General features: G+C 39.4%; 1 protein-coding gene and 1 long non-coding RNA gene across 5 annotated transcripts in view; one reads left to right on the top strand and one right to left on the bottom strand.

Annotated features, from left to right (window-relative positions):
• The window catches only part of ASH1L (ASH1 like histone lysine methyltransferase), a 231,182-nt gene extending 209,852 nt beyond the window's left edge, over positions 1 to 21,330 (bottom strand). The window contains exon 1 of one of the 3 annotated variants that reach the window (XM_044002148.1): positions 21,310 to 21,330. The gene's annotated coding sequence lies outside the window, so the exon portion shown is untranslated. Of the gene's footprint in view, positions 1 to 20,387; positions 20,667 to 21,309 lie in introns of those variants that run through there. The other 2 variants (XM_044002147.1, XM_044002149.1) reach the window with 2 other exon arrangements.
• LOC122754102 overlaps positions 21,329 to 27,441 on the top strand; it is a 38,254-nt gene continuing 32,141 nt past the window's right edge. For both annotated transcript variants that reach the window (XR_006356329.1, XR_006356330.1), the window contains exon 1: positions 21,329 to 21,519. This is a non-coding gene — a long non-coding RNA (uncharacterized LOC122754102). The remainder of the gene's footprint in view (positions 21,520 to 27,441) is intronic.

The following is a 27,441-nucleotide window of genomic DNA, read 5'->3' as shown; positions in this document are numbered from 1 at the left end:
TGGTCTCAGACACTTGACACTAGCTGTGTGACCCTGGACAAGTCACTTAACCCCAATTGCCTTACCAAAAAAAGAAAAAAAAAGAAAAAAAGAAATGATGAGTAGAATACTCTCATAAAAACCTGGAGACTTGCATGAATTGATGCAAAGTGAAATGAACAGAAGCAAGAGAACATTATATACAGTAACAAAGCAATATTGTATAGTGGTGAACTGTGAATGACTTGGCTATTCTTAACAATACAGTGATCCTAGATAATTCTTTTTTGTTGTTGTTGTTGTTTTTTGGTGAGGCAATTGGAGTTAAGTGACTTGCCCAGGGTCACAGAGGTAGTGTTAAGTGTCTGAGGCCGGATTTGAACTCAGGTCCTCCTGAATCCAGAGCTGGTGCTCTATCCACTGTGCCACCTAGCTGCCCCGATCCTAGATAATTCTGAAGAACTTTTTGGTGAAAAATGCTAACTCCAAAGAAAAAACTGATAGTCTAAATGAAAATTAAAACATACTTTTTCCTTTACATTATTTTTCATGGTTTTTTTTTTTGTTTCTATTATCTTTTACAACACGACCAACATGAAAACGTTTCACATGACAGTACATGTATAATCTATATCAAATTGCTTTCTTTCTCAATGAGGGTGGAGGGGAGGGAGGGAGCGACTTTGGAACACAAAAAAATTTTTTTTGGTGAAAGTTAAAAAATTATTTTCCCATGCAATTGGGGAAAAAAAAGGTAAAGCAGAAATTATTGAGCATCTGACACCGTAAGATTCTCTCTTTTTTTTTTGACTGGGTAATGAGGAGTTAAGTGACTTGCCGAGGGTCACACAACTAGTGTCAAGCAACTGAGACTGGATTTGAACTCAGGTCCCCCTGAATCCAGGGCCAATGCATTATCCACTACGCCACCTGGCTGCCCCCCTGACTCCATAAGATTCTCAAAGGAAAAAATGGGTTTTCCAAAAGAAATACATAAATGTTGAGAAGAAACAAAGTAAGAAATAAAAGAATTAGGAAGGAAAATACTGTAGCTTAGAAGGAAAAACAGCAAATCTTATGCAAGAAATGGACTCCCTAAAAACCAAAATAGACAAATCAAAACCAATAATTATCTAAAACAGAAAAAAGTACCAAAACATAGTCAGAATAATGAAAAAAAAAACCAGAAAATTTAAGCTGATATCAAAAACTACTAACCTGGAAAAAAGGTAGAAAGGTAATTTTAAAATAATCACATTCTGTGAAAACAGGAAAATGGGAGGAAAAAAGTCTAGAATCATGATATATTCAAGAAATGATAAATGAAAACTGCCCAAATCTATTAGACCCAGAGGGAAAAATAAAGACAGAAAGATGTACAAATCACCTGGTGAAAAGGAATCATCAAAAGTTCCAGGAATATCATAGCCAAAATCCACTGTATGCAGTTTAAAGAAAAAACATTTGTCATCCAGAAAGAAGTTCTAGTAGGGGGCAGCTAGATGGTGCAGTGGATAGAGCACCAGCCCTGGAGTCAGGAGGACCTGAATTCAAATTTGATCTCAGACACTTGACATTTACTAGCTGTGTGACCCTGGGCAAATCACTTAACCCCAATTGCCTCACCCTCTCCCCCCAAAAAAGAATTTCTAATAGATTTCAGAGCCACATGGGTGCCAAAGTAGATAGTGCTGGATCTAGAATCAGAAAGATCTGAAATCAAATTCAGTCTCAGACACTCACTATCTATGCCCCTAGGCAAGTAACTTAACTTCCGTCTGCCTCAGTTTCCCCATTTTTGTAAATTGGGGGCAATAATAGAATCTATCTCCCAGGATTCTTTTGAGAGAAAATAATTATTGATAATGGATTTCTTGGGGGACACAGGGACCAACTCTTAGCTTTCTCTTCACCCCCACTTGCAGGTTTAGGACCAGCACAGGAGCCCATGGGTGGATCAATAGAAATGGAGATTAAAACCAGAAAGCACCTTTGCCCCCCAGGAGTTCTGTCTTTCACTGGACTCTGATCTCATCATGGTAGAGCTCATTTTAATATGGACCATCCTCAGGTCACATCAACCAATGGAATTGAATGATTTTAGCCATTAGCTTTGAGCAGTGTTGTAAGAGCCACCTCTATCTAAGGAGGAAGGGGACTAGAAGGCAGGAAACTTGCCCCTGAGACGCTCTTGAACTAGCTAGCCACTCACCCTCTCTCCTCTCTTTTTCTGGGACTCTTCATGCTGGGTATGTAACTAGTGGGGAAATCAGTCAGACATGTGGTCAGTACTTTAGTAATCTATGTGATCTTAATAATAAATGCTTACTGCCAAAACTGGTGCAATAGGCATTAATTTATAAGTAGCAATATTTTAGAAAACCCCAGCTTAGTTCCCTAATAATTTAGACAGAAACAGGTTAGCCCCTCAATATTTTAAATGACACACTTATGAGAATCAAATGGTATATTTGTAAAGTAAAGCACTTATATAAATGCAAAACTATGATGATAATGTACAATGAAAATATGCTAAATATTCACACAAGACCTGGGTGCTTCTACTAAACACCAAAGATCTTGGAAAACAATACAAAAACAGTACAAAAATTAAAAAAAAAAGACTTAAACCAAGAATAACTTAGCCTAGAAAAAATGAGTATAATCCTACTATAGGGAGAAAAGGGGACTTTTAATGGAAGAGGACTTTTAAGTATTTCTGACAAAAAGACAAGAGTTGGATAAGAATTTTGAAATAGGGTGCAGCTAGGTGGTGCAGTGGATAAAGCACTAGCCCTGGATTCAGGAGGACCTGAGTTCAAAGCCAGTCTCAGACACTGGACACTTACTAGCTGCTTGACCCTGGGCAAGTCACTTAACCCTCACTGCCCCACAAAAAAACAAAGAATTTTGAAATACAAATTTTAAAAATGAAGAGAACCTAAAAAGGTAAATTTATTTCTGCAATTGTAGAGTTGTGTGATGATGTGGTGCTAATATTCTAATAGAGAGAGAATAAATAAGAGTTTCTTCACAACTTTAATATCTTCAAAAGGTACTGAGGAGTTAAAAAAGAACAGAGGTTCTAACAGTAGGATGTTTCTGTTCTCAGGGTTGTAAGAGGAGAAAGAGAAGGGAGAATAAAAGGAAGACCATAAGTGTACAGAGGAAGAAAAAGGGAGTGGGATTTCCTATTTGTTACAACTGTGTTACATGACAAAAACACAGAAAGAAGAAGGGCTTGGAAGAGTAGGCAGCAAATAAATCTCACTATTAAATGAAATGGACAAAGCAATGTTGAACATGTACAGATACACACAGAGCTATTGGAGAAATACATCAAAAAACAAGGGAACAAGAGGAGATGAGGGAAGGGATGGAGTGTTAAAGAGTAAAGTGTGCAAAACTGAATAATTTATACAAGGACAATAACATTGTAAAGAAAGGCCATTTTTAAAGACTTAAGAACTTTGATCAATGCAATTACCAACTGTGTCTACAGATGACCTTGTGATGAAACATGTTCCCCACCTCCTGATAGAAAGGTGATGAATACAAGATGGAAAGATATTTCAGAACTGGATACTTTGTGGATTTGTTTTCCTAAGGCATATTTATTTATTATAAAGGTGGCTGTTGTTTTTTTCCTTTCTTTGGGGGCTGGGGGTGGGGGGGAAGACTATGAAGAAAGAGGGGTGAGGCAGCTAGGTGGTGCAGTGGATAGAGCACCCGCCCTGGAGTCAGGAGGACCTGAGTTCAAATGTGACCTCAGATACTTGACACTTAATAGCTGTGTGACCCTGGGCAAGTCACTTGTAACGATTGGAATGACGCCACCTGCTGGAGACTTACTGTAGAAGAGTTCCGCCCATGAAACGAAGGTCTTTGAGGGCAAGACCAGGAGTCTTTTCTTTGGCGTCAGGAAGTGACGCAGACTAGTGGGAGGAGGAAGGAAGAGACTGGCGCTCAGTCTCGCTCTTTCCTTTGGACTCTGGTGGAGAGCGGAGCTAGAAATGTGCTCTCCCTTTAATAGATAGGAATCTAGGCCTTTCTCTCTCTCTTTACCAAATTCTTACTCTCCTTAATAAATGCTTAAAAGTCTAACTCTTGCTAAAGCTTATAATTTATTGGTGACCACTCATTAGATATTTTAGACAGTTTAGCTAGAATTTTAGCCCTTAACACACTTAACCCCAATTGACGCACACACAAAAAAAAAAAAAAGAAAGAAAAAGAAAGAGGGGTTAGCAACTATGATGCCAAAAAAAGGCAATGCAATATTCTTTTAAATGCATAAAAGAAGACAGTTCAGAAGAAAGCAGAGACTTCTGAAGGCAGAAATGAGGCTTAGACCAACATCTTATACTGTCTACCCAAAATAAGGTCAAAATGGTTACATGATTTAGACATACAGGGTGATACAAAAGGCAAATTAGGAGAGAAAGGAATAATTTACCTCTCAGCTCTGTGGAGAGAATTTATGACCAACAAGAGAGATTATGAAATGCAAAATGGATCATTTTGATTACATTAAATTTAAAAGATTTTTTATAAACAGAAGCAATGCAGCCAAGATTAGAAGGAAAGCAGAAAGGGACAGCTAGATGGCGCAGTGGATAGAGCACCGGCCCTGGAGTCAGGAGTACCTGAGTTCAAATCCGGCCTCAGACACTTAACACTTACTAGCTGTGTGACCCTGGGCAAGTCACTTAATCCCAATTGCCTCACTTAAAAAAAAAAAAAAAGGAAAGCAGAAAGCTGGGAAAAAATTTTTACAGCCAGTGTTTCTGATAAAAGCTTCATTTCTACAATATATAGAGAACTGAATCAAATTTATAAGAATAAAGTCATTCCCCAGTTGAAAAATGGTCAAAGGACAGGAACAAGCAGTTTTCAGAGGAAGAAATCAAAGCTATCTATTGCTTTATGAGAAAATGTTCTAAATCATTATTGCAAATATAAATTAAAAACAACTCTGAGCTACTACCTCATATCTATCAGATGGGTAATATAACAAAAAAGGAAAATAAATTTGGAGATGTGGAAAAATTGGAATACTTATGCATTGTTGGTGGAATTGTGAATTGATCTAACCATTCTGGAGAGCAATTTGGAACTATGCCAAATGGCCATGGGGGTGTGCATACATACCCTTTGACTCAGTAATACTACTAGATCTATATCCTAAAGAGATCATATAAAAAAAGGAAAAGGACTCACATATACAAAAATATTTATAACTGCTCTTTGTGGTGGCAAAGAATTGAAAATGGAGAGGATGCCCATCAACTGGGGAATGGCTGAACAAGTTGTGGTATATGAATATAATGGAATACTACTGTGCTATAAGAAATGATCAGTAGGCAGATTTCAGAAAAACCTGGAAAGACTTAAGTGGACTGATGATGAGTGAAGTGAGCAGAACCAGGAGAAAACTGTACACAGTAACAGCAACAATTGTATAATGATCAGCTGTGATAGACTTAGCTCTTCTCAGCAATACGGTGATCCAAGACAAATCCAAAAGTCTCATGATGGAAAATGCTCTCCACATCCAGAAAAAGAACTGTGAAATCTGAATGTAAATTGAACATACTATTTTCCACTTTCTTTTTCTGGCATCCTCTCCATTTTCAATTCTTTGCCACCACAAAGAGCAGTTATAAATATTTTTGTATTTGTGACCCTGGGCAAGTCACCTAACCCCAAATGCCTCACTAAAAAAACAAAAACAAAAACAAAAAAAACCACATGGGGCAGTTAGGTGGCACAGTGGATAAAGCACTGGCCTTGAATTCAGGAGGACCTGAGTTCAAATTTGGCCTCAGACACTTGACACTTACTAGCAGTGTGACTCTGGGCAAGTCACAACCTTCATTGCCCCACAAAAATAAAAAATTTTAAAACCATTAAAAAAAAAAAACCCACACACAAATAGGAGAAGAAACAGGATAGAACAGTGTCACAAAAACCTACAGCGAAAATAACAAGAAGGTGACTGACAAAGACAAAGGCTGCAGAGAGGCCAAAAAGGAAGAGGATGGGGGCAAAGGGGAGAACTGGATTTGACAACTAAAAGATTACTGGTAACTTTGGAGAGAATAGTTTCAGTTGATTGATGATGTTGTAATTGAGAATGGAGTTTAAAAGAGAGTGAGAGGAAAGGAAGTAGAAGCACCAGTGCATATGGTCTTGAGGGCATAAAAGAAAGGAGAGATACTGGGAGTATACCTATAAGCGATAGATCAAATAAGAGTTTTCTGAGAATGGAGGAGACATAGGTATGTTTATAGGCAGTAGGGAGGCAGTCAATATACAGAGAAAGATTAAAGATGTGAGAATGTGGGGATGATAGAAGGCACAATGTGTCAGAAAAGACAGGATGGAATGGGATCCTTATGCATACAGAGGGGTTTTCCTTGGCAAGAAGAAAGAGCATCTCATTATGTGAGACAGGTGAAGGAGAAGATAGTGGCAGAACCATTTGGATGATTGGAAATGATGAGGAAGGAAGAAAAGGGAGCTCTCAGCCAATGGCCTAAATTTTTTTTAGTAAAATATGAGGTAAGGTTCTCAGTTTGGGGGGGGGGGGCGGCATAGGAGATTCAAGGAAGGATGAAAAGGTTTGGAAGAGTTACTGTCTTGAGTGGGACAGTGAATTCATTAAAGGGGCAAAATGAATTGTCAAGCAGCAGTGAGGCAAAACTGAAGTTATGTAACAAATTTGTAATGGGCCTAGGCAAAATGGTTTCATGCTTTTCTCCTGCTTCATTCAGCAGCATATGTATAGGAGCAAAGGCAACAAATGTTGAGAGTGAACCAAAGTTAAAGTGTAACACAGGAAGACCAATGATAGGAAAAGGAAGCAAGGAACTCAAGAGGACAGTATAGAAAAGAATTCACCCAGTGGAAAAGATAGGTAAGGGAGAAAAATGTAGCTAGTACAGAGTTGATGTCCTAGGAAAGAAATGTGGAGGGATTGGAGATTGAAGTGGGCACCAAGAATAGAGTTTGGGCTTATAGGACAGAGGGATAAGTGGAATGATAAAAGATTATGATAAGATAAGGAAATTTCAGAGTTCATGGACATGGAAGTGGAACATTTATGAGTAATCAAAATCATGGGTATGATCATCTTTGCAGGTGGCTGAGGTAGGATGAAGAAATAGATGAAATAAGTAAACTTTAAGGGTGTTTCATGTAGTACCCTGAAGGGTAGTAGACAATAGCTACCAGAATTTTGATTGGGTATTATTTATAAATTGAGTGCGTCGCAAAATAGGAGACCAAATTATGTTGGTAGAGAGACTGAAGTGGCAATGAAGAGTAAGAAGTATTCCAATTCTACCACCCAGATGAGTGTGTGTCTAGGCAGGGAGGATGGGGTAGGGTAAAAGGGATGAGCAAAAGTGCAGCTAGGGGTATAAAAGAAGGCTATGTCATCAGGAGAGCCAGAGCTCAGTGAGAGCCAGCTAGTTTGTGGCTTATGAAACAGGAAGCATCCAAGAGAGAAGAGTTAGGTAGCATTAGAATTGGACACAGGGATGGAGAGTCTGGGAATGGGAATAAGGAAAAGGGCAGTGAGATTTAGAAAATAAAGACTGCATGGTGATGTCACAGGGTTCAGAATCACTGGGATGGAGAGAGTATTACGAAGAGAGTTGAAATTTAGAGCTGGAAGGGATCATCTAATATATCATTTTATCATTTTATCGATGAGAAAACTGAGGCCTAGAAGGATTAAATGATATGCCTAAGGTCATCCAAGCACTAAGGGTCAGAAACAAAATTTAAATTTTGGTTCCCTGACACCAAATCTAGCATTAGTTTTCACTCTACTAAATTGCTTCTTATTTTAATTAAAGAAATAAAAAGATTTGGTACAAACAAAATCAAAGGAGGAAGAATAAGAAAAAATATGTACTGAGGAAAAAAATCTTTACATCAACCATCTCTGATTAAAATTTAAAATACATAATCTACAGGAAATTTAAACACATCTACCTCACTGAGAGCCATTCCCTAATAGACAAAGTGTTAAAAGATATGAACAAATACTTTCTATTTCTTCTTTTAAAACTATAAGCTGGGGCAGCTGGGTGGCACAGTGGATAGAGCACCGGCCCTTGAATCAGGAGTCTCTGAGTTCAGATCCTGCCTCAGACACTTGACACTTCCTAGCTATGTGACCCTGGGCAAGTCACTTAACCCCCATTGCCCTGCAAAAAAAAAAAAAAAAAAAAACTATAAGCTATCCCCAATTGAGAAATGTTCAAAGGATATGAACAGGTAGTTTTCCAAAGAAAAAACTGAAGCTGTCTACAGCCACATGAAAAAAATGTTCTCAATCACAACTGATTAGAGAAAGGCAACTAAAACTACTCTGAGGTACCACCTCACACCTATCCAATTGGCTAATATGACAAAAAAGACAAATGATAAATGTTGGAGAAGACATGGGAAAATTAGAACACTAATGCATTGTTGGTGGAGTTGTGAACTGATCCAACCATTCTGGAGAACAATTTGGAACTATTCCCAAAGGGCCATGGGACTGTGCATACATAACCCTTGACTCAGTAATAACACTACTAGGTCTGCATCCCAAAGAGATCATAAAAAAGGGGAAAGAACCCACAAATACAAAAATAGTTATAGCTGTTCTTTTTTGGGTGGCAAAGAATTGGACATTAAAGGGATGCCCATCAACTAGGGAATAGCTAAACAAGTTGTGGTATATGAATGTAATGGAATATTATTGTGTTGTAAGAAATGATAAGCAGGTAAATTTCAGAAAAACCTGGAAAGACTTATGTGAATTGATGCCGAGTGAAATGAGCAGAAACAGGAGAACACTGATACACAGGAACAACAACATCCTGTGATGATCAACTGTGACAGACTTAGCTCTTCTCAGCAATACAATGCCAAAAAAGACTCATGGTGGAAAACCCTCCCACATCCAGAAAAAGAACTATGGAGTCTGAATGAAGATTAAAGCATACTATTTTCACTTCTGTGGTGGATGTTATTGTTTCTTCTTTCTTGTGTTTTTTTCCTTTTGTTCTGATTCTTCTCTCACAACATAATTAATATGGAAATATGTCTAATATGATTATACTGTATAACCTCTATCAGATTGCTTGCTGTCTTTGGGAGGTGTGAGGGAACAGAGGGAGGGAGAAAAATTTGGAACTCAAAATCTTACAAATACAAATATGGAAAACTGTTCACATGTAATAATAAAATGAAATACTATTTTTAAAACTATAAACTATAAGAAATTGATCAAAAAATCAAAATTAATACATGAAATACTCAAATTGAAATCAATGACATTGACAGAGATATGATGGAGACCACAATCTATCCATGTCCTCATCATCTCTTACCTGGACTACTGCAAAAAGTCACATGATTGCCTCAAATGTCTCTCCATAGGGTGCAAACACTATACCACACAGACACTAAAGTAGTCTGACCAAGCATGTCAGACACCTATTCAATAAACTCCAATTAGTCATAATTACTTATAAAATCTTTATTTAGAATATGAAGTTCTTTACAAGGCTGTCCTATCCTATCTTTACAAATAATTTCTACCAAAACCCTTCTATAATAAAAATACGGTCCTGATACACATAATAAGGAGAGTCAAAAGAAAGAAAGAAAATTATCCATCAATATCTCAAATGATCTCAAAACATTTTCAGATAAAATATTAGCAGACTACAGCAATATATCACAAAGATTATAGGAACAGGTTGGATTTATTCCAAGAATTCAGAGTTGGTTCAATGTTAAGAAAATCATCAACATCATAGACTATGTTTATAATAAAAACATCAAAAATAATATGATCAATAAATGCAAAAAATATATTATTTTTAAATCCATTTCTGTTTAAAAAAAACTTTAGAAAACACTGAGGAAGGAAGAGCTTTACTTAGTATAAGCAAGCATGTATTTAAAAACCAACTGGTAGCATTAATTATTATACTGGGAAATAAATTAGAGGACTTTCCAATTAGATCAGAGATAAAGTTTGTCAATCAACAAACATTTATTAAGTGCCTACTATGAGTCAGACACTGTACTAAGTGCTGGGCATACAAAAAAAGACAAAAGATAACCCTCTCTCTCAAGAATTTCACAGTCTAATGGGGAAGACAACATACAAAGAGCTATGTCCAAACAGATATAGACAGGTTCAATTGAAGATAATCAACAGAGGGAAAGGACTACCATTCAGAGGGATGGGGAAAGACTTCTTGTACCATGTGGATTTTAGACAGATTTTTTTTAAAGAAAGCTATGGAAGTCAGGACTATGCATATTTGTTACAAAGATTTTGATATTCTTTTTTCTCAAGTGGAGGGTATAGAAAAAAGATTATATTGAAATTTATATGAAAGAATTTTTTTTAACTACCTTCAAACAAAATACACACACACACAGAGTGAGAATATTATTAGAGAGCATGGGTCCCAATATCCAGAAGTTACCTCACAATTCATGGACTGCCTTCAAGTCATGCCAATCAATGGACTTGAATGCTACCAGTCAATTAGCTTGGAGCTGTGTTTGGGGACCGCCCCTCTTCCTGTCCCTCAGGTAGCTTCCACTCAAGGAGACTCAGGATCTTGCTCTTTCATTCGGGAACAAGCTTCTGGCAGGGTAGACAGGTTTCCTATCTTTCTGTTCTCTCTTGGATAGCTAGGTAAAGGCAGGTTTCCCTCTCTCTTGCTAACCTCTAATATACTTTAATAAATGCTTAAAAGCCTAAACTGTTGCTGAATTTATCAGTAAATCTTAGCTAGTTCCTACCCACCCCCACCCACCCAAGCTGGGGGGGGGGGGGGGGGAGGGCAGGTAAGGACACACATTAGATTTCAAACATCACAACACACAGAGAAGTAGACCAGCATTGTGCAGTTATCCTTAGAATCAAAGAGACCAGGGTTCAAGTCCTGCCTCTGACATAAGTAAGTAGTAGAAAACAATAGAAAAGTCTCAATCTCTCAGTGCCCCAAGCATCTCCATAAAATTTTTAAATTGTTGACAAGCATTGCTGATGGGAGCTTTCACATCAAGGCATTTCCTACACCAATGAAATTACAGGTTGAAACCAAAAGAACATTAGAAATCATTGCAGAGCACCAGCCCTGGATTCAGGAGGACCTGAGTTCAAACCTGGCCTCAGACACTTGACACTTACTAGCTGTGTGACTTTGGGCAAGTCACTTAACCCTCGTTGCCCAGTCGAAGAAAAAAAAGTTATAAATAAGATATATCCATATGCATGTAAGTTGTCTCCCACTTTTGAAGTTACTTGAGAGCAAAAACTGTTCCTTCAGTCTTTGAACCCTCAACACCTAGCAGAGGAGCGCCCAAAATAAAAGGTAGCATCATAAAATGGGGAAAACAGGTATGATTAGCTGCAAACTTATAACATAGAATGGGGGAGGGGGGGAGTTGGTATGATTGGTTACAAAGGCTGTAGCATCATAGGTGTGAGGAACAGTATGACAGACTGGAAACTGGGAATGAGAGGCTCACAGCAACCCCTCCTTCCATCCTGTCACTAAGAAATGTTCATTGTTTGATCCAGCAGCAAAGACATTTTAGCAACAGACTACTTTGGATAATAGATCAGAATCCCTGAAGTTCACCTGCATCCTCCAAGGAAAACAGATTTCCTTGACATGAAAATAGAAGTGATTAGCAGAAGACCTGAACTTCTAAACTTAGCTCAGACACAAAGAGTGATTTACAGGAAAGCTTAATTTCCAAACTTAACTCTGAGACAAATGAAACATGAATTTGGTAGTGTAAGGGGCAAAAATCCTAGCTATACTATCTAAAATCTAATGAGTGGTCGCCAATAAATTACAAGCTTTAGCAAGAGTATTTAAGTGTTTCAGTATTTATTAAAGAGCATTAGGATCCGAGAGAAAGGTAAAAATCTAACTATTTCTAAGAGACCCCATCATCCGACCCACCATGGCAAGGTCAGGAACCAAAAGGACCCAACGCTTCCTGTGAAGCTGGAAACATCCCTCCCCCCTCCACACACACACACACACACACACACACACACACACACACACACACACACACACACCCCTCCAAGCTAATTGGCTGGCAGCTTTGATAGAAAGCACCCACGAGCAAACGTCACTTCCCGACACCAAGGAATGCATGGCTTGCCCTCAGACGCCTTATCCTCATTGAGGAACTTTCCTACAGTCACTCTACAGCAGGTGGCATCACTTCAATCGTTACAGTAATTATAAAAATATAGGCAGTGATAGAGAACAGAATCAGTAACAAAATAGATTTTGATTTTCCCAATTTTCATAACTAAGGTGATACCCACCAATTAAGGAATAGGTGGTCAAATTCTGGCATATAAAGGGACTAGAATATTACCACTGTATAAGAAATTATGAAAGGCACCACTTAGTGACTCCTGAGTGGGGGAAGGTCTCAGACACTTGACACTTAGTTGCTAGCTGTATGACCCTTGGAAAGTCACTCAACCCTGATTTCTTCTCCCAGAGAGAGATAATGAGAGAATGAGAATATCCTGGGAAGACATTTATTAACTGATGCAGACTGAAATTAGCACAAGTATACAAAAACACTGTAAAAATATTTTTTGGAAAATGTATAAACTCTGATTAAAGAGAAGACCACAAGGAAAATAAATAAATAGATAGATAAAGGAATTAATTAATTAATTAATGGATGAATGAATGAATAAATTAATAAATGAATAAGAGAACAAGTTATTCAGGAATGAAAAAAAAAAGACCAATCTCTTCACCAAAGGACCTAGGATGAAGCATGCTATCTATCTCCTGACAGTTGATAGGCCACAGTTGAAGATTAACTTTTTTGGACATGACCAATGCATGTATTTGTTTTATTTAACCATGCTTTCTTTTTAAATAGGATTAATTTATTTATTGGTGGGGGACAAGCGCTCAGAAATTAAAGAGAAGAGGGGAGGCTAATGACAGTGATAAAAGAGAGAGAGAGAGAAATGAAAAACAAAAGATACTTTATGAACTCTTTTAAACGGTCAAAAGCAAAGAGAAAGAAATTTGGAGGGAAACACAGACAAGTGGAACAGTTTTGTACCTAATGTATTAAAATTATTAACTACTTAAAACACAAGCCATACAAAAATAAAAATACGTATCTTTGGTTTCATAAAGAATCCTCTTTTATTGTTTTACCTTCTAAGAAAATGTTAGTGTTTATTAAAGTTTAACAAGTTCAGAATGATAAAAACAAAAAATTCATTTAAAAAGAAAGTAATGTGTCAAAACAAATACTAATTTTTTTAACGCAGTAATATTCTTTTTGGCCATACTATAAGTATTAATAATGAACATAACTGCACATGCTCAACCTAAACTTTTAACTTTTGGGGTATCCAAAATATCTCAGAATTATTCTAAAAACTAATTCATACAAGAGAGTATGGTAGCTATAAAATGGATGAACAAATGCTTACTTCTCCCATTTAATTTCCTCACTAAACCTACTTCACATGGTGCTTCTCATAACTTGCTTTTCTCTGCAAAATGAAGCGTAGGGTTTCATGGAGGTTTTACTATATTTTAATTTATAACTGCTAAATCTTCCTTGACCTCTTTAGGTAAGATCATACATTTTAGATCTAGGAATGGAAAGGAATTTAAGAGATTACTCATGTCAACCCCTTAATTTTTACCGATGAGGAAAATAAGATCTAGAGAGGTTAACTGATTTGCCCTAAGTCAGACACAGTTTAAGGATTCAGTCTAAATTTGGAACTTCTTCTATACCTATTATCCAGATAAGTCAGGGTTCTTAATCTGGGATCCCTGAACTTTTAATTTTTTTTATAACTATTTTTTTCAACAGAATAGCTTTCCTTTGTAATCCTATGAATTCTACTTTAAGTATTTAAAAACACTGTTCTGAAGAGGTCATGGGCTTCATAAGACTGGCAACAGGGTCCATCACACAAAAAAGCTTAAAAACCCTTGCCCTAATCTCTACCTTTACTATTAATATTGATTAGGCAAGATTTATTATATGAAATTTATATTCACCCTCAGTTTTCCTATTATTGCACTTTTCTTATAACTTATACTTTTCAGTTAGCAATCGTGACTGAGCCATTTATTTCCAAATAGACAATTATCAATATCATTTCAACTCACACTTCATTCAGAACTGTTCAGTTTCTCAATCAACAATTATTTAAGCTTTCACACCTTTCACTTTTTAAAATAAAATTTGCTATCTTTTGTTTTTATATTATCTATATTCCCCACTGTTATCTATTTCCTCTCCTGCATACAAAGAGCCATCCCTTATAACAAAGAATAAAAAAGGGGGGAAAAAGTTACCCAATGTATCAGAAAAGTACGACATTGTATGCAGTGCTCCACACTTACAGCCCCAAATGTCTGCAAAAAGGACAACGTGGCTTCTTATGTCTTTTTTCTTTGGGACCAAACTTAATCGATATCATTTCACAACATTCAGTTTCAACTGTTTTGTGGTTCTTTCCATTTGTACTGTTTCAATAATTTTGTGTGTTGTTTTCCCAGTTCTACTTACTTTACTTTATTCTACTTACTTTACATGCCTTACCATACTTCTCTATACTTATAGTCACTGTTCCTAAATAGACAGTAATATTCTATTACACTCACCCACCACAATTTGTTTAGCATTCATCCAGTGGATGGGTTTCTTTGTTCTAAGTTCTTTGCTACTACAAAAAATGCTGCTATAAATATTTTGGTGTATATGAGGCTTTTCTTTTTAAAGCTGATTTCCTCAGAGTATGTGTCTACCAGTGAAACTGATCTCTTGATCAAAAGGTAAGTTTCATAGCATCCTTCCAAAATGCTAGTTGGACCAAGGCAATACTCCATCAACAATGCATTTTTCAATTACCATCAACATAAAGTTCATATGTTCCTCTATTTAACTCTGTTACCTCATGGTAACATCCCACTTCTTTCTCTCCATTGAGGACTAATCGTTATCAAGCATACAATGTAATTAATGAAGACCAGGTTACAAATGGGCCCAAAGTCCTTATGATACTAAAACTAATATTCCAATCTGAATTTCTTCTTTAAGTTGCAGAAAAGGTCACAGCACCACAGAATTAAAACAGGAAGAAAACTCAAAGGTCATTTAGTCCAAAGCCATCCCTTCACAGACTATGAAAACTAAAGCCCAAGTCTTTGATTATACTAAAACAATAAGAGTGCTAGGAAGTTAACCACCATGGGGAAAAAATGTACTTAAAAACTAGAATGATAGCATAAGGAATAACAAAGGTTCAAGTCTTACTAACTGTACAATTGCAACACAAAATGGATGAGTTTAATAAATTTTAATGAATGAACTCTGCAGCACAACTGAAGGGCCTCATGCTAGTAGTAGTTCTAATATACTTCCTTTGCCTTTTGTAGGAGAAAAATACATAGTACACATTCCACACAATTAGCATCCACTTAAAACCACTAAAACTCATTCACTCTCTTTATAAAGAGATGGAAATATTTACTTTCCTATTCTATAATGTCTCTACTCATGATAAAATCGCATTATGAAGCACTGTGGTTCATTTATGTGTGGTGCTGCTTAAGCAATGTTATAGATTTTCAAATGTCCACAAAGAAGTTACAATTCAGCAACTATTAATGCTCAAAACAATGTGCATTTCTGCCTCTTAAAAGGAAGGCTGACTTGAGACAAATGTCTCTTCTTGCTCAACATTACCAATACCATCTGATTTCTTTGGTGGTGGCTGGCTTCATTTAGAAAATCAAGTGGAACTAAAAACTAGAAAATGTTTTAGCATCTTGTCACTACAACTAAAAAAAATACACTATAATAAGAGACACTTTATTTCTCACTTGTGCATTTGAGAAAAGCTGATAAGCTTTTTTGGCAAACATAGGAACTAACTGTTCTCATTTTTCAATGCAAACATCTAAAAGCACTGATCTTGATTTCTACTCACCTCATCTCTTTTAGTTTGCAAAAGGAATCCGATTAAACAGAAGTGAAGTTGGAATGATTTTTAGTGTTGGTCAAATAGTTCAGCATATTAGAAGCCTCTAATATAAACAGTTTAGTACTGGTTAGCAATACACTATTCAAAAGTTCTTAAAATTGAACCTGAAGAAATATGTCTAGTCTATGTTTCTATGATAGAAAGAATGTAAATAATACTAGAATAATTCAACTATAAATATTCACATGAAAGTAACTAGCTAATAACTAGAAAAAGGAAACAAATACTACAAAGATCACTTCAGAAACACTTCAAAGTACTCTAAACTTTCTAATTCAGTAAGTTTATAAATAAATAAAATTCTAAATAGTGAAAGATGGATAATAAAATTTTAATATTAGTAAGGTCATCAGGGAAATTCCTTCCAAAACCTTAAGTCAAAGCCAATGCATTCATTAATCTGGGCCAATACCAAAGAATGACAGTAAAATTCTGAGGTTTTCTAAAAGAATAATTCTATTTCTAAAATGTTAAATATAAAATAAAAATTATCTTTATGAAGAAACTGATAAATCTAAAAAAAGTATCAGTCTTTTCACTAGTGACTAAAAACAAAGAATGAACATGAACTACTAGTAAATTTTAGGGAAATATCCCTAAGACAATTTTGGCAGTACTTCTTAAGCTGCTCTTTGTGCTCTTTGCTACTTATGCTTTCCTCTCTTGTGGCAGCCAGATGTTAAAGTCTAAATTTTAAGAAATCTCAAGGCTTCCAGGAAGACTGGCAAAAAGGAGACCACATAGCAGACACAGCAAAGCTGAAAATTCCTCCATATCACTCTTAAAAGACTTGGACAAGTCCACATAATTTAAGACAGCAATATGACACTCTCTGGTAACTAAAACCTTATTCCTTTAAAAAGCATATCATGGGGCAGCTAGATGGCACAGTGGATAAAGCACTGGCCCTGGATTCAGGAGGACCTGAGTTCAAATCCGGCCTCAGACACTTAACACTAGCTGTGTGACCCTGGGCAAGTCACTTAACCCCAATTGTCTCGGAAAAAAAAAAAAAGCTATAAGCAAATCACTTTGGGCTACATACAAAAGTCATGCTGATCACTTTTTGAGTAATAATAAATCAAGGAACCCAGAGAAATGCCCAAAGTGGTAGTAATTAAATTAGTAATGAAACAGATCCCTCAGAAGTTACCTGGGAAGGTAACAAAAATGTTTCACTGTCCTCCCCAAACCTGCCATTTTTGCTATTACAATATCTTACTCAATTTATCATCTTTAATAAGATATGTGGTGGTTGGTTGTTTTGCGTTTTTTTAAATGCTTCCTGTCCCAAATTCATGGATACTCACTACAGCTGTCAAACAGCTGTTACATTTCACCCCAGAGATACATGAAGGGTTTCCTATAGGCATATAAATCCAAAAGTACATTAAGACCTATAACATAAACTGTCCCAGAGAAAAGGGGCTTAGCATGCCAATCAAAATTTTTAAAGTATTAAAAAGTGCTTCCTCACCAATGTTTATAACAATTTTAAAAGAAAAGATAGTACATTTAACCAAAAACATTAGATGCTACCAAAACACATTTCTAGCTACAAAGCTGCTTATACAACTTAAAAACTTTATAGACAGTAAGAAAAGGTAATTGATAATATTCTGAACATGCAACTTCCAGGATTATGGATTCATCTCTAGCCCCTTCTACCACCCAAAAGATCCAGAAAATCACAAATCCTGGCATTATCCATTTAATAGACTCAAAGAATGAAAAATACTTATTTTCACTTAAAGGACTATAGAGATAGGAAGGAGGGGTCACTGAAAATTAAAAGGCACAAGGTAAGAATAAGGCAAGACTCAAATAAGCAATTACCATATCATTGTTTCCAAGGTCACATACAAAACAATAAGTTTACAAAGCAGGGTTCAAAAAGTCCTAACCAGTCCTATCAAAACCCCCTAACACTGACACAGAATCTTCTGACCTTTTTAGAACCATCCTACCACCATCCTTCTTTGACCTTATCCCCTCTCATCCCAAATACAAGCACAGCTCTCAGAAAAAACACTTCAGCATACACATCAAACCCTACAACAATTAAGTACCAAGGATTTGGGGGTGGGAGAGGAAGAGTTCAATTTTGTTACAAATATTCTCCAATGTATATAGGCTGCCTTTTATTCTGAATATCCTTTGTTTTATATAAAAGTTTTAGTGGCATTCGCATTGTTAATATAGATTTCACATATATATTTATAGAAAATTTATGTGTATGTATATATGTATATACACACATACATATATATGTATGTGTATATGAATGATATAAGTCAGAGTCAAAGCAATCAATCAAGAAGCCAACTCATCTTCCCCCAGGCACTGTTACATCTGCTCAGGAAATCTCCCTTATACTCACAAGAAGACTTTGCACTGTACAGACTCACCTGTCAGAAAACAGAGTCCCAAATTCCAGGGGTAGTAAAGAATGGCATGCCCATCTCCTAAACACAGTTGACACAGTGGCTCCTAAAACCAATACATATATATGTACCATACAAATATTCTGTACTACATACGCAGCCCACTCTCCTAGATAAATTCTCCTAGGTCCTAACTATGCCATTTTGGCTTAAAGACATTAATTTCCTCCAGGCACACTGAAAAAACTTTGAAGGAAAAAGTTTCTTAGCCTCAATTCTATACAGGATACTTTGTCTGGTAGATGAACTTCCTCCCCTCAGGGCAATTCTACAGTATGCATCCAATCCATTCTGTCAATTTTACCCAATCATATTTCCCATAATCATAGGCCAATTAACAATGATATCTCTTCCCACCAACACAAAGCACAGTCTGGGTAAGTCCACATCACAGAACACAGGCCAAAATGTAAAGTATTTCCCTCACTCATATACATACAAACCACCTGGCCAGAAATGCCACTTCCTCCATTAACCTAAAGTAATTTGGTAAACAGTATCAACTTATGGAAGGATCCATCAATAACCTATATTCCTTTAACATTCATATAATGTCAAGGATAATATTGAACCCTCTTGTATGCAAGCTAAGAAGTAACTGTAACTTTTTTCATATGTAAAAATCAAACCAGGCTGATAAAGGCATCCTGCCCCAATTATAAGAGCAGCAGAAAAGGAATCGGGAAACTTGGGCTGTTAGGGGAGCAAGAACTAAGTTAAGCCATTTAAACATTTTTTAGTCCTCAATATATTAATTTGTAAAATAAGGACAATTTTATCTGCCCTACCTACTTTACCATACTGTTTCTAGAAAAAAAGTCAGATGTAAAATATTTATAAATAAGACTCAAATTTAAAGTTTTTCAACTGAACTGAATTCTATATACCCTACTCAACAAACAAGTTACCATTCTCCTTTATGCAACATAGGGCATTCCAAAAGTAGTTGTCAAATTTATCCATTATATAGGGCACATATTAATCCTAAAAGGAAAATGCATTACTCCAAGAACCTTCTCCACACACAAAAATTAATCAGATATTTTCATTCCTCCATGAACTAGAAACAACTGGTTGGCAAGAAGGAAATATCCTACATCCCTACCATACCAGCCTGTCAGGGAGATCTCAACAGCTTTCACACACATGAACCAATCTATTCTGGGAATTCTATTACCCCTAATACAAATAGATAATTCCAAAACCTCCATTCCCATAAAGTGGGTTCTCCTTCTGACAATGGTACCTGCATCACTTATATAATAAGATCTGATTACAAAATAAATATCACCTGTCCATACCCCCAAAGGACTCTCCTAAGTCATCCCTAACAGCTCCAAGGATGAAGACCAACCAGGCATTAGTCTATAAACCTAATATTGTGTACGTAGGCCAGCCCATCGTAGGCACCCATCCTTATTACTCACACAGGAACGACTGAATATCCCCCCATCAAGAATACCACTGCCCCCACCCCATCACCATCACCGTCACCAATCTCCTCCAGGATACTCTAATTCCCTATACGGACACAGGCCAGTCTGTGTCAGGGATCCCCCCAATCATGCCAATGCACAGAGACCAACCTGTCAGGGACATCCGCCCGACTCCGCCTCCACTCCCTCCCTTCCTTCCTTCTCCTCCCCCCCCCCGCCCCCCCAGGAACCGGCCTGTCAGGAACACCCCTTGACCCCCTCCCGCCGGGACTTCCCGGTCGGCCTAGGATCCCCTCCCCTCCCCCATCCTTGCCAACCCTCTCCCAGAGGTCCAGGACCGGGGATGACGGTAACTCCCAAGAGGCTGAGGCCTGGCCGCTGGGTGGTAGCCTGTAGGCTCGGAGGCCTCCCAGGCTGGCTTCCACTCACCGTGTCAGAGGCCGGGGACGAAGGAGATGAGGAGAGGGCAAGGAGTTGGGGAGGGTAGGCGGCCGCCTCGGGGCTCCTCCGCTTCCCTGGGTCCGCGGCGGGTCCCTCCCGCTTGTCAGGCGGCGGCAGGCGGGTGAGCAGACTGGCGGGAAGGAAAAGGGGGAGAGGGGAACGGACTGGGGCAGGGGGGAAGGCTGAGGGGAGGCGGGGCCCGCAACCGAGAAGGGGGATCGTCTCCCCCTCCGCAAAACGAACCCAAAATGGCGGCGGGAGCGGCGGCGGCAGAGAGGCAGCGGCGGCAGCTCCTCAGCTCCTCGGGAGGGAGGGAGGGAGGGAGGGAGCGAAGGGCGCCTCGCGCCCCCCCACCTCCCACTCCTCCCTCCTCGCGCTCTCCCCCACGTCCTTCCCCGCTCCTCCCCCCGCCCAACTCCGGCCGAGGGGCGAGCGCGCGCGCGCACCCGCGGCTCTGCCTAGCTCACCAGCTCCCCACCAACCACTAGCTTCCGTTGCCCCGCGCTCCTGCCCACACGCGCTTCGCCTGCTCAGGGACTTCTCGCGCGTCCCCCCTCTCCTCGTTTTCCCCTGTCAAGCCGGCTCTGGCGCGGACCCACACGCTTACCTCGGGCGGTGCTAGCTGTAGCCGCCGCCTCCGCCTCTTCTTCAGTCCTCCCCCCCCCACCCCGCCCCCACCACCACCACCCGACCCGGCCACCGCCTCCACCTCCTCCTCCTCCTCCTCCTCCTCCTCCTCCTCCCCCCAGCGCGTGCGCCTCCCACAATCCCCGCCTCCCACAATCCCCCCTGCGGGACTATTCCATTCCCGTCCGCTGCAGGGGCGTAGGTAAAGGGGGCCGGGGAGAGCTGGCGGAATTTGTCCTCTGCTCAGTTCTACATGATTTGGAAGGCGCGGTGGAACACGTACCTACGTCCTCAACCCGGAAGACGGGAGAAAAAGTTTAACCCCGTCGCGCCATCTGTGGTCACGCTGCTCACACACCCTTCTGGGCTCGGGTGAATCAGCCAGAGACGTTCTTGCGCCCCCTTAGCCTGCGGGCGGTTGGAGGCTGCGGCGACTGCGCGCTGAGCAGCTTCCTGCCGTAGGGCTCGAGCCTGGCTGCCGCTGGGACCGCGGGTGAGTGACTAGGGCTCCGGCCAGGGAGCTGAGCCCGAGGGGGCCGGCCAGGGCCGGGCTTAGGGCTGGGGTGCGCGTTGAAGCGGAAGCCGATCCCGACGTGCGCGCGGCGCGACGGAGGGCTCTGTGGCACGAGGGGAGGCGGGTGCGGGAAAACGCCGCATCCAGCGGCCTCGGCAGGCTCGATCCGTTCTTGGGGACTAGGAGCCGGCCTCGGAATTTTTGACGGAGGCCCGGGCTGGGAGAGCGGGATGCAAAGAAGGAGCCTCAGGGTGCTGGTCACATCTGCCGCTTCTGCACACAAACACACGTGTTTTAGGGGACTGCGGGCGGGAAAGGGGCGCTGCTTGCGGAGGTTTTGGACAGGCTGCCGCTAGGCCGAGGAGCTAGGGCAGGAGTCGGCCGTGGTCTGGGCTGAGTCTCGGGGGCCACTCCTGAGTGACCTTCCGCAAGTTCTGTTTGTACCTCCTTAGGGCAAAAGTGGGCGGGAAAACTGCCCCACATCAGCCTTCTGGGGGTCACGTGCGCCAACCGCGTGGTTAAAGTCGAGGGAGAACGCGTCGGGTAATGCCGGAGTTCCGATAGAATCCACCTATCAATAAGTGTGTGACTTTGGGCAGGTCACTTTCCCCCTCTGGGCCTCAGTTTCCTCATCGGTAAAATAATTAGATTAAATTAGCTGACGTTCCTACCCACTTCTATAATCGTGCTGACTTTTCATAGGCTTTAAATAAGCTTTATAAGGCTGTTTATAGTGTTGCCAATGTTAACATCATTTGTGGGTGTGAGTAGTTGTCTTTGTGTTCCCCCTTCCAAATTCTTAATAAAGCTGACTACAAGCCAAACAACAGGTTCTTATGCCTCAATTCGGTTCAACAAGCAATTTAATAAGTGCCGGTCCTTGTACCCATAGCTTCGAATATAATAATGTGTGTATTGCCCTTTGATATTTACAAAGTTCTTTCCTTACATCACTTGATTTGAGGAATAGGTAAAATTAATATCCCCATCATGCCGTTGAATAGGAGAGTCAAAGACCTACGATGACTTTCTAGCTGTCACACGGCTTAGGTGTGAGTTGCCTGAGCTTTAACAACTAGGTCTTTTCTTCCTAATTCCAAATCCAGCCTTCTTTATTCTAACACACCACCTCTGAAATGAAAAACCAACAGTCTTTATTCTTCAAAAACTTAGGAAATTTAATCTTAACTATTGTAGACCATTTAATTCTACATAATAAGCTATGTAATCTTCAACAATTTCTGTTCGAGTCTTTTTCCAAAGTTAAAGTTTGTGTTTAAAGTATATGACTTTCCAGAGAGGTAGAGTAATTTAACAAAGTGATTGCCTCAGATCTAAGAAACTTGGTAGGTTGGCCCTGTTCTGGAAAAAATGTTTCCCAAACTCCCTTTTCTTTAAAAATGTGTTGACTTTTTGATGCTGAGTGAAATGAGCAAAACCAGGAGAACATTGTACATAGTATTAACAATATAGTGTGCTGATCAACTGTGATAGACTTGACTCTTCTCAGCAATACAATGATCCAAGATAGTTGCAAAGGACTCATGATGGAAAATGCTCTCCAAATCCAGAAGAAAAAAACTGCAATCTAGATGCAGATCGGAACCATACTATTTCTACTTTTTTTTTCCTTTTCGAGGTTTTTCCCATTTACTCTGATTCTTCTTTCACAGCATGACTAATGAAGAAATATGTTTAATGCGATTGTACATATATAACCTATATCAGATATGGTGGAGGGGGAGGAAGGGAGAAAATTTTGAAACTAGAAATCTTATTATAAAAACAAATGTTATGGGGCAGCTAGGTGGCGCAGTGGATAGAGCACCAGCCCTGGATTCAGGAGAACCTGAGTTCAAATCCGGCCTCAGACACTTGACACTTACTAGCTGTGTGACCCTGGGCAAGTCACTTAACCCCCATTGCCCCACCCCTCAAAAATGTTGACTTTGGAAGGGAAAAAGAAAGAGAAGTGAAATAACAGTTTTAGAGAAAGGGAGCAAGGTGGGGTAGGAGGTATCACCTGGACCTTAAGGAAAAAGGGATTTCAGACCTAAAGAAAATGAGGCAGTAGGTCTTAAACTTGGAACATGACCTTCATGAATGCACAGTTAGATATGGGAGAGGAGGGGAACATGGTAGAATTCACGAAGCACTTTTTTCCCCTTTAAATGAATGTAATCTCCATGTAGACAGGACTTTCTGTTTTCTCTGTGTCTTTGTTTTAGTTCCTAGCAAGGTGCCTTGCACAAAATAATTACTTATAAATATCTGGTGAACTAGAATTGAGTTGTTTTTGATTAGGGAGGGGCTCTTGACCTTAATGACATGGACACAGACAGTTAGGAGGTACAGAGGATAGAACACTGGATCTGGAACCAGGAAGACCTAAATTCATATCCAGCCTCAGACACTTAGAATCTGTGTGACTGTAGGCAAGTCACTTAACCTTTCAGAACCTGGGTTTCCCCAGCTGTAAAATGAAAATAATAACAATACCTACCTCATCACAGGGTTGTTGTGAGGATCAAAAGAGATAATATTTGTTTTGGGGGGGTTTTTTGTGAGGCAATTGGGGTTAAGTGACTTGCCCAGGGTCACATAGCTAGTAAGTGTTAAGTGTCTGAGGCCGGATTTGAACTCAGGTACTCCTGCATCCAGGGCTGGTGCTTTATCCACTGCGCCACCTAGCTGCCCCCTGTATCTTATTTTAAATAAAAGATTGGTCAGTGAGAACAGAAATGCAAACAGAAACCAAATTTTAATTGTTTTTATTGTTTTACCAGTTGCTTTTTAGATATTGTAGTTTCTTTTATGACATTCTTTCCTTTTTAAAAATCATCGTACTAGTGATTTATATATATTTTATATAAAATAAATAATATTTTATTTAAATGTATGGGTATGGCTGGAAACACCAATAAAAGTACAACTTATACTACATCTATTTTGAACTTTGTAGAGTTAACACTGAATATGCTTATACCTTATATTATTTCCCATCATGTCTGCTATGTTCTCCAAGATCCAAGACCTTGGCTCTGCATGATTAACTATTGAAGACAGCTTCTTCAGTTCTTTGAGAAATATTTCTAGCCTGGCACCAGAGTTCCTTTCTAAGGCTTGCTTCTTAACCACCTCATTTGGAAGGAGTAATATGCAATTCAATCCTTCCTATCCCTAGAACCATAGGTGAGCACTAAAATTTCCCATTTCTGACATAGGCCAGAGATTTTAGGAGCAGTCTATCTGAGACTTTGACTCACTAAAGTGTTACATAACTGTTTTTCTGTCCTTGAATCTTACTCTAGGGAAACCAAGTGAATGTTATCTACGGATAAATGAATGTGAATGGATGAATGAAAAGCATTTGGTGCTTACTCTGTACTAAGAAATGTGAAACAAATAGGAAAAGAAGATAGTTCCCTATCTCAAAGATCTTACACTCCTAATTAGGGAAGGGAATGGAAGGAAAAAGAACAAGCATTTATATGGCACCTAGTACCAGGCACAGTGCTAAGCACTTTATAAATATAAACACATAGGAGAGTTAGCCTTCAGGGCAGCAGATAGCAAGTCTCAAGAATCTTGAGAATGCATTGAGGTGTCTTCCCCCATAGATGGAGAGCTAGGTGGCACAGTGGATAGAGTGCCAGCCCTGGAGTCAGGAAAACAACTTCCCTAGTTCAAATCTGGCCTCAACATTTACAAGCTGTGTGACCCTAGGCAAATCACTCCAGTATTTTTGCCCAAGAAAATCCCAAATAGAGTCATGAAGAGTCAGACATGACTAAACAACAATGCAAAATGCCCCTATAGGAGTACCCCACCACTGTTGGAATTAAGGGTATGGGTGTACCGGTCTGAGTGAAAGGGGGATTCTGGGTTCTGTTTAGCAGGGGTAGAAATGGAGTTTCAGGGGCGGCTAGGTGGCACAGTGGATAAATCACCGGCCTTGGATTCAGGAGTACCTGAGTTCAAATCCGGCCTCAGACACTTGACTTACTAGCTGTGTGACCCTGGGCAAGTCACTTAACCCCCATTGCCCAGCAAAAAAAAAAAAAAGAAAGAAAGAAATGGAGTTTCAGTGCCAGACTAGAATGGAAAAAGGCTGGAAGACATCAGTAAAAAAGGTTGGGGGGCCCTACCGGTACCCCTGCAGGTAAGCCAGAATTGGGTCCCAGTAAACTGTACTTCCTACTATATGCTTGACTATATTAGTCCTAAGAACCACCTTTCATCCTTAAGCAGCTTACAGTCATTCAAAGGAAAAATGTGTACATACACATAAGTCTATATATATATATATTTTTTTTTTTTTTTGGTGAGGCAGTTGGAGTTAAGTGACTTGCCCAGGGTCACACAGCTAGTAAGTGTTAAGTGTCTGAGGCCAGATTTGAACTCAGGTACTCCTGACTCCAAGGCCGGTGCTCTATTCACTGCGCCACCTAGCTGCCCCCACATAAGTCACACACACACACACACCCCTACACCTCTTTGACCAGACCTGTGTTTTCACTCCAGGTTGGGCAGGACAGGTGTTCTCTTTTTAAGCTTGTGCATGAGGAAGGAAAGCACCCAGGGTTGCAAGTGTAAATTCTGTTCTGTTGGGATAATCTCATGCCTGCCATTGCAAATATAACTTCTTTACCCTTCATTGTGGCCACACTTTTGAGTGGTGGTGAGGAGGAACTTGCAAATCAGCACTCTTTGTGTCTTGATGGTTGCCTGGGGCCCAGAGGAATTCAGTTGTGCCCAGGAACACAAAACCAAAATGTGTCAAAGACTGAACCTAAACCTGAACACCCAGGTTTTCCTAACTCCAAAGCCATCTCTCTGTTCATTATCCAGTATAGTACAGTACAGTATAATAAGAGGCCAGTACAGCCTCTTGCAGAAAATATATAAAATAAACGCAGTATGTAAAAAAAAGACTGCAAAATGTATCCCTTAACATGTGTGCTTTGCAGAGTCAGAATAAGTTGAGATTTTTAAAAATTGTATTTTACTGATGCCTTTTGTTACCTGTGGTCCTAGCCACCCTGTACCACCATGCTCCCCTCTTCGCATTGGATCCTTCCTTCCCTGTTACAAAAAAAATAACCAAAAATGACCAGAAATCAGTCATTTGACAAACTATGCAACATTCTGCACCCAGTTCTCCACCTCTCCAGAAAATAGGGATGTTTGTTTCATTCTATTTTCAGGAACCAAGATATTTCATAGCAATTTGAGTTTGTTAGCCTTTGAGTGTTCTTTTCATTTGTTATCTAATCATTGTATATATCATTCTCTTAGTTCTGCCTTATTTCAAACATGTCTTCCCACTTCTCTGAATTCCTCATTCATCATTTCTTATGGTCAATAATCCATTACATTTATGTGCCACAATGTGTTCTACTATCCTTCAGTCAATGAATATATACTCTGTTTCCAATTTTTTACTAACTCAGAGTGCTGCTATTAATATTTTGATGTATTTGGGACTTTTTTTGCCCTGAATTCTTTCTTAAAGAGAAACAAAATTATAATGTGGCACTTTTTTTTTTGGTGTGGTTTAGGCTTTAGAAAAGAAAGCTTTGTTCACTGGAAATCAGCTTTAGGTCACTAAAACACATGAAAATGTTTTAGATGTGATTTGGATCCAACATTTCATCAGTGTAGCTTCTCCTCAATTTACTTTCTTACTGCAGTTCTTGTGCTTGTCTTAAAGTAATCCTGCATAGAGAGTCTACTTTCTGGAAGCTTTCCTCTGGTTCTTTTAACATGCATGCACTATAAATGGGCCTTTTGGGCCATCTACTTCAGCACTGTCAATGGTACCCAGATCTGACTGGCCCACCTTTTATTCCCAGTCACATGTCTTTAATAACTTGTCTCCCCTCCCACCCTCAACTCTGC

This window comes from Dromiciops gliroides, chromosome 4 (genome assembly GCF_019393635.1).
Source record: "Dromiciops gliroides isolate mDroGli1 chromosome 4, mDroGli1.pri, whole genome shotgun sequence".
NCBI classification, from domain to species: domain Eukaryota; kingdom Metazoa; phylum Chordata; class Mammalia; order Microbiotheria; family Microbiotheriidae; genus Dromiciops; species Dromiciops gliroides.
The sequence above is the reverse complement of the archived record's forward strand: the minus strand, read 5'-3'. Positions and strand labels throughout refer to the sequence as shown.